Below are 8,231 nucleotides of genomic sequence, written 5' to 3' on the forward strand. Positions count from 1 at the left end.
AAAAACCCATGGTTGCTTCTCTGTCTTAGCCTCCAGCTAAGGCTTAAGGATTGTGGAGCACTCAGAGTGCAGTAGGCCATCCCTCCACCCTGCTGACAGGCCAGTCGATGCGTTTAATCAACCAAAGACACACTATAGGGAAACAGGCCCTGCATCAAAAAAGTGCTGATACGCTGATTCGCCTCACCTCCAGCTATCTGCTTTACCTGATAAAGAGCAGTCACATGCAGGCAAACGTCCTCATGACAGAGAAAAAGAACACCTCAGAAGGAAAAGATATTGAGCAGCAAATGGAAGATAGCCAGTACTGGAAAAGCAATATGTTTGAACAGTACTATGTTCTGAAATCAAAACAGAATAGAATAGATCCAAATCTCCCATTCAATCTGGTGCCTGAATGTGTACCGTTTTCATAAAATATGCCGTAATACTGTAGTTAAAAAAGTTTCACTGCCAGGCAGCAGTGCTGACTAAAAACTTCCCTCCATCTACTAATGCCCATCTAGATTTGGAAGTTCCTCACCAAATCATAAAGATGAAGTATTATCTCCTTCATACTTGGGTTCTGTCTCACTTCTACTTCATTTACAGTCTCAACTGTAAAAATGAGCAATAGAAGATGTCATTGTCTTTCATGGGACAGTAACTTTTCCAAATCAGCTTCCTTTTTGCAGTAAAAGCAATTTCTGAAGCATTCTAGTCTGTTTTTCTCAACGTGGCATTAGTTTGAAGTGAACGTACTGGTGTGTTTTTGCATTTGTCAAGAATGCCACCGAGCAGAAACTCCAGGGTCACATTGCTGACACCAGAGACCAGCTGATGGCACTGAGGCCATTCAGCAAGATGGGGGGAAAAAAGAAACATAAGGGCAACTAACATAAGCTCTACAACTGACATAACAGAAAGAGGAGCTAGTGGCCATTGGAGGGACTCCTTTGTGTAGTGTAATGTGTTACATAGACATGCTACAAGACTTACAGAGCCCAGTGCTTATTTAAGCTACCCATGTCACAATAAGAGTTACTTTGTGTATTTATCAGTTATTATAGATGTTTTCACTTTACTTATTGGCTTCCTCTTCACTTATTGTAGGTTGAGCCATTATGAGTCATTACCTTTCTGTACAGGTCAATGAATGTTGACTGATTACGTTAACGTAGAGACCATTAAAGCACTATTTCAACTCTCAACACAGACAAAATCCCGTGTGTACAATCTCATGACATGCTAGTTGAGCTGCTACACGAAATTTCATGTCTACGATTAACAATATGAACTTCAAAGCTGTCAATGACGTAACCACTCATTATCCTGTTCACTCATGTGGAAGTGTTAGTGTACAGGGTACGTGCTGCTGTGAAATAAAGACAGTGTACTTGGAGACTGGTGGCCACCATTCAATAGATGTTTTTAGCCATAGCTGTTTTGTTCACACTTTTTTTTTTTTTTTGTTACTACAGACATAATTTTGGTTTCATTTAAATTTTGATCATTTCTTTTAGAGCTATTTATATTGCTTCAAATCTACTTTTTTAAAATTTTGTTTGTCATGCTGCTGTGACTGCTGATTTTCCCACCAACTTTTCAGGCATGGAATCTCGTTTATTTAATTTCAGATACACTTTGAACATAAATAAATATATCAATTGACAGATCAGAAATAAAAGATTCATGCTGAACCCATTTAATCTCTCAGGGACCCACTCAAATCACTACCTGTGGGTCACAGGGACTCAGTACAAGGAAAACCTATGAAAATCACCGAACCTGCTTTCACAATATGTTGCTATGCTATTGTCTCATTCCTGGTACAAATACCAGTGTCAGCATGGGAAACTGATTCTCCCTGATTTAGTTTCTTCTTATCCTATGAAGCAGGCCTTATTTCACTGGAACATTCTCCAGAAGATAAACCCTACTGATTTCTTCCATCGTACACTCAAAGACAGTAACACAAAAAACAGATGTCCTTCAGGATATGGGTTGTAAGATTACATTTCCTCTTACATCATCCCTTTTCATCTGCTCTGTGTCCTCCCACTCCCAGAAATGGGGGTGATGGAGGCTCTGCTGCAACCCTCTTGCTTTCCTTGTTCATCCCAGTGTCCCTCGTCCCTTCCCGGCATCATTAGCTCACTGCAGGCCTAATTGGGCTGTGTCTAATAACCACGGTCCCTCGTGTGTGTTGTAATGAATAAAGAAAATAATTAATGCCACAGTGACGGATATTGGCTCACAAGCCTCAGGCGGGACCTGTTCAGCATTTGACTACTTCACCAACTTATCTCCCTCTGGCTCTTCATCCACTCTGCCACCCACCAGAGTGTTATTATCATTGTGTATTCACCCAGGTTCCACCCAATGGGCTTTCTTCCAGAGTGACTACTGCTATGAAAAAGCTCCAGATGATAATAACTCCCATTTGAGATCCTGAAACTACCTGGCACTGCATTGATATTAGCCCAATTGTAAACAAGGCTTTGATAGTCTGCTTTTCTGTGCTCTCACTTTATTTTCTATTTGTAGGACTACTGTGAATATTAAGTACAAGTACGTGGGTTGATGAATATGTATGTGCGTGTGTATGTAGTACCTCCACTGTGTCAGTGTTGTATGTCAATGGGGCAACCAGGTGAATCCAACAAAAGACAGCCCTAAACAGCCAGCTGCTCTGCCCCCTCAGCGAGCACACTTACAGACATCCATCGAGCTGTCCAGCGCTCACTCATGCCACACTGGAAAGACACTGATGGATTCACCCACCTTCCTGACCTTTCTCCTGTCTCTCTTCTCTGCCTTCCCGCCTCCATCTGTCTACTATCTGCTCAATTCCTCCAACTTCCTTACTCCCTATGTTATATCACGTAGATTTTATTATTGCATTTCTCCTCTCTCACTTACTGTCACGTTTCAGGTGCGTGGTGCAGGAGGTTGACTGTCAGGTCAGGTAAAACATGTTTGTGCAAGAAAATACCTTATAATATGCTTTTCAGATAGGATTTTTCAATTCCTGAAATCGGAGTCAGATGATACAGTTTAGGGGGCATTTTGAGCAATGGAGCAATGCTTAGAATTCAAGTTTGGACGGTGAATACTTTGTAGCACACTAACACCCCACAGTGGCCTTTCAATGCCACTACACCTCATTGCTTTGATCACTTTCAGTTTGACCAGCAACATGTCTTTGGCTAGACATGGGTCCAATCTAAGTACTAAATGAGCTTCTAGCAGGGAACAAATTGAAAGGAGAGGAGAAGAAGATAAGAGGAGTTGGAAGGGAAGACAAAGATTGAAATGATATTGGCTGGACAGAACTACAGTTATAGTTACAATGAGGCGTTGTGCTACTGCTTCACTTGGACAGGTGTTGAGGTGTTAAGCTAGTATGCAACTCTTTGGTAGGATTAGAGACTGAAACAGCATCTGCACACCAAGAGAGATTGTGCTGATGACCATGCTGGAGATAGATGGAACAATGACTGCACAGATATGTGTGATTGTCTTCATATCTGCACGACTACGTCTGTGTAGATTAACTGCATGTCTTGGGTTTCGTGTGTTTAGGCCATTTTTGGTGGACTTGAATGTATACTTCAGGGACCACAGTGGTGCCATTCTTCCTTGACTGACAAGTATATTAATGAACATGGAGTCCCACATATTTATCATGCTGACAGAGTAAAACCAAATCATTATGTTAAAACCATTAGTTTCAATTCATGACATGCATGGCTTCCATGCCAGTTGACTGAAATAGCTATAAAAGGATTAAATTAAATATCCCAACATCCTGAGTGATATAGAGGAAATGCTGAATTACATTTATAATTTCTACGAGCATTCTGGCCTCTGCAATATATTTCTGTGAGATATTAATGTCTTTGTTTGAAGAAGAATATGAAGAAAGCTTTTTGCTTTTAGCGCATACTGAGCATACTAGCATGTGTGTATATGCACAACAGAGTAGTTATGCCGTAAAAGCTCCCATTCAACATCTTAACATCACAGTACACTACAGTCTACTGCACCGACCTTGGCAGTAATTGGAACAGGACCTTTTCTTTTATGCATTGGTCACCAGGATAGAGAAATTAAATGTCAACCAAGCCTAGAGGGGAAGAAGCAAGGTATTGCTATAAATCGGATTGGAAGCAATCCAAATTGTCTGATAATCAGTCCCGCTGTCCCCTGTGCTGTCGTAATGAGAGAGACACACACATGCACGCACACACACCCCTAGAATTTGGAAAGATGTCAGAAACAGTAAAATTTCCAGGGAAATTGGTCCTAATGAAATTCTGTGAGAACATATCTACTTGAAGGGGAAAGAGAGAAAACAGTACATAAACACATCTGTCCATTCATGTAGACAGGCTCAGACGACAAGGACACAGATGTATCAACTAAACACACATAGACACAAACACTTATCAGCAGTACAAAGGGATTGAGAGTATTCACATTTGGGGGGCAGTAGAGCATGTGGTTACAGCGGAGTGGTGGGAGCGTCCAGAGGGAGTCTGTGATGTGCTGCAGAGAGGAACAGCTTTGAGTCAAGGTTTCTCAGTCACAGGGGGAAGAACATGACACCAGCTTTCTAAAAGCTTTTTCAAAAGGTGATTCAAAAAGTATCCAAGACCATTTTGGTTGCACACTACAACACCACTTCTACATTTAAGTGTTGAATCTTCATGAACTTGAAAGTAATTCTAAATGATAATTTAGTAATTCCTTTGGATCAAGAACATTTTATCGAATTAGGATTATTAAATGACAGCTTTTATACTGGATGAAGAGGAACTGCTCAATATGACTGACTCATTAAGATTATACTTACTTTGATTAACAATGTTATTGTGTATCAGTGACTCCGGAACACTGCAGTTTTTACAGACACTCAACAAAAGAGGATGAATTACCTTTGTTTACTCAAAAAAAAAAAAAGAAAAGACAAAGGAAAGAAAAGAAAAAAAAAAGCAGTTTGCCCTCTCATCCAAGACATTTATATTCTGCAAGAGTCACCACTAACTAAACCTGTCTGAGTGGGTTTTAGTAGATTTATTACCAGTATTTTCTTCAGCTGAGATTTTTCCTTGCAAGGTGGTTTCCAATAAAACTATTTTTCCAAGCTATAGTAATCAAAAACTATTTTACATTTCTTGAGATAAAAAAGAGCACCTGCACTGAGGAAACATCAGTCCTAGAGAAGCTTTCACATGGATGAATCAGAGATGAATCTTCCTTCTAATGAGGTGAAGCCCACGATTGTCAAATAGTTCACCAAGGGGAATGTAGATATTAAATGAAAACCCTCATGTTTATGGAGTTTCCCTATTACTGCTCATGGAATGTGACAGTCAAGAGCACACATCGGAAGACAGACGATATATCTTTGTACTGAATTTCAGCCAAATTAATCAGTTGGCTGATTAATCTGTGCCAACAGAGTGCCCAAATTTTTGCCTATGGCTTCACTGCCCCTACTAGGTAGACATGGGCATAAATTACTATGCTGCATCAGTGAGATCATTTATATGCAAATGAAAAAATATGTTTGCATTTAAATTAAAAGAACTTGTTAGACAGCTTTATTCATAAATTATGAGTTGGTTATAGTATGACATTATTAATTGGGTGTCTGTGATCCAAAGCATCATTATTGTATCAGCCTTTTAAAATCTACTATCAGTCCATGTCTATTCCGTAGCACCTCTTTACACGAAAGAGATGAGTCTGGTACCACAGGTTCCACCAACAGAGGAAGTTCTAAACAAATTGGAGATGACTTGGCCCTATTTTTTTTACAGAGAGCTTTTCCCCAACATTCCTTATATCCAGTGTTCTTCTCAGTTTTACTAGGCCTCACTTATGCCTACAGTTCAGGTCAAAAAGATTTCCAGAGCGTTATATTATAGTTTATTATTAAGTTGTTTCTATGACTGATCTGAAGACACTTATGACTGATCTAGAGACACTTTTATCTTCTGTTGCTAGGGAAACCAACGTCTTGTGAGAAAAGCAGAGACTTAGAGAATACTGCCGAAATTGAATTCTAGTCAAGGATAAACTAAGTAAAGGGAAGGAAAATACACATATACAAATAATTAGGTAAAAAGGGTGACAATGGTCAGATTGGAGTGAGTCCTCAAACATACAGGCTTACAATATGTAAATGTGTTAGTTGGAGTAAGGTAGGGAAACATACCGTAATTTCCGGATTATAAACCGCTGCTTTTTTCACACGCTTTGAACCCTGCAGCTTAAACAAATATGCGGCTAATTTATGGATATTTATGGGTAACAAGCTTCATGCCGCCAAAACATTTAGCGACACATCAGACCAATGAAATTACCCAACAGGTCACAGTGGACCAATGAAACTGTTGGAATTAAATTAAACGCACCCACACTAAGTTTTCACTCATCTTTTGCGCTTCATGCACACACCCTTATCATGAAAACACACGAAGCAATGCATATGATGCAGCATTCAAGTTAAAGTCAATTGATCTGTGCAACATAATTCCTCCCATATTTCCGACACCTGTGGCTTTTAAACAAGTGCGGCCTATAAATGTACAAAAATGTTATATGTCCACCATGCAAAAGCTTTTTCTGGAGGACACAGATATCAACTTTGAGGAAATCCTAAAACAACCAAATTGTGTGGGAAACCTAAAATAACCAAATTACAGCTTTAGAAGGTGGTATTTCTTAAAAATAAAGAGAGTGTTCCGCTTACAGTTTGCATTCACACTCATCTCAAACAAATCTCTCCAGTCACTTGAAACTGAACAAATACAATCAGCATTCTATAATAAATTTTTGACAGAACATTTATCACCCTTATGTAAAACATATGCACATATGACATATTTTCATGTCTCAGATTAAGCTGCACAGACTAAAATATATTTACTAGCAGAACAAGTTAAAAATGTGGAAATGAATCCTGAACCATAAACCATGAACAACAACAAAGTAGAAATTCTCAGTGACATGAGGCAAAGCTGCAGGGGAACATAGACTCTGGGCACACCTGTGAATCACTAAGCATCTGTTGTAATTATTCTCACTCAATGTATAAGCTCATAATACAAGATGCCTTCTCCTAAAACATCGATCCAATACCTTAATAAAAGCACATAACTAAAGAGCACTCATCACTGAATGGCACACTACAAGTCTAAATTCCCCCTGCCTATACTTAACTTTGTATAGATCAGCAATGCAGTGATCATGAAACCTGAAAAATGGTTGCAGTTGATCAAATCAGCCATTGGCATGTGACATTTATGGTTGATGTTATTGTGCCAGTTTTGGGAGCTTAATTACGCTGCACTTTACAGCCATATTCCAGTAGAACTACCTCATGGGATACGATGGCTCATAGCCAATTTTCAAGGAAGAAGGAACACAAATTGTATGATTTGTAAGACACCAAACAAGATGAGAATGTTGAGCGTATAAGACTGAGGCAGCTATAATTGCACTGTCACTGGAGGTATACAGTTTTCAGAATAAGAATTTACGTAAAACTTGTATTTATTATGTTAATCCTTTCCTTCCATCATTTCTTTATGATTTCTGTCGGTCTTCGTTTCTCTCAATTCTCGTTTAGTCTTCTTATTACTGCAGTCCAGTGTCATTGTCAGCCTTTCCTTCCATAGTGAACTGTAGCTAAAAGGCAATAACTCCAAATCTACAAAATTGGTTTTGCTCCACAGGCCAATAACTGCTATATGGAATTAGTGATGTGAGTGATAAAAGCTATATGTAATAAATATACAGAAGATTTATTAAAGAGTAAGGAAGCCAATGAGGAGTTGAAGGATTATTGAAGTGTTACTGCTGCTGTTACTCCACTTAGAGGTGAGTCACAGACCCTTATTGAGTATCTGACAGCCCCAATACAATTATCAACTGCACCAATAAACACATAAAACCTGAAAAACAGACTGGATTATTGATGATGAGATTAGGATGGTGTGTGGTCATGTGTTGCTATGTGTTTACAAAAGCTCAGCATTTGTCTATAATGGCCGTAAGTGCCTCTTTGAGTGTTTAAGGTTACCAAACCCTGATCTATATGTTTAAGTATAGCTGTGCATAACTGATAAAAATGTTCAATTTGACATTAACAACAAACCAACATATTTTAGCTATCCTTAAAGGTTTCTCTACTGATGTCTATGTTAGCCAGTTTTTGGTCCAATATTGCACAGACGTCT

Source organism: Echeneis naucrates, chromosome 10, assembly GCF_900963305.1.
Source record: "Echeneis naucrates chromosome 10, fEcheNa1.1, whole genome shotgun sequence".
Classification (NCBI taxonomy): Eukaryota; Metazoa; Chordata; class Actinopteri; order Carangiformes; family Echeneidae; genus Echeneis; species Echeneis naucrates.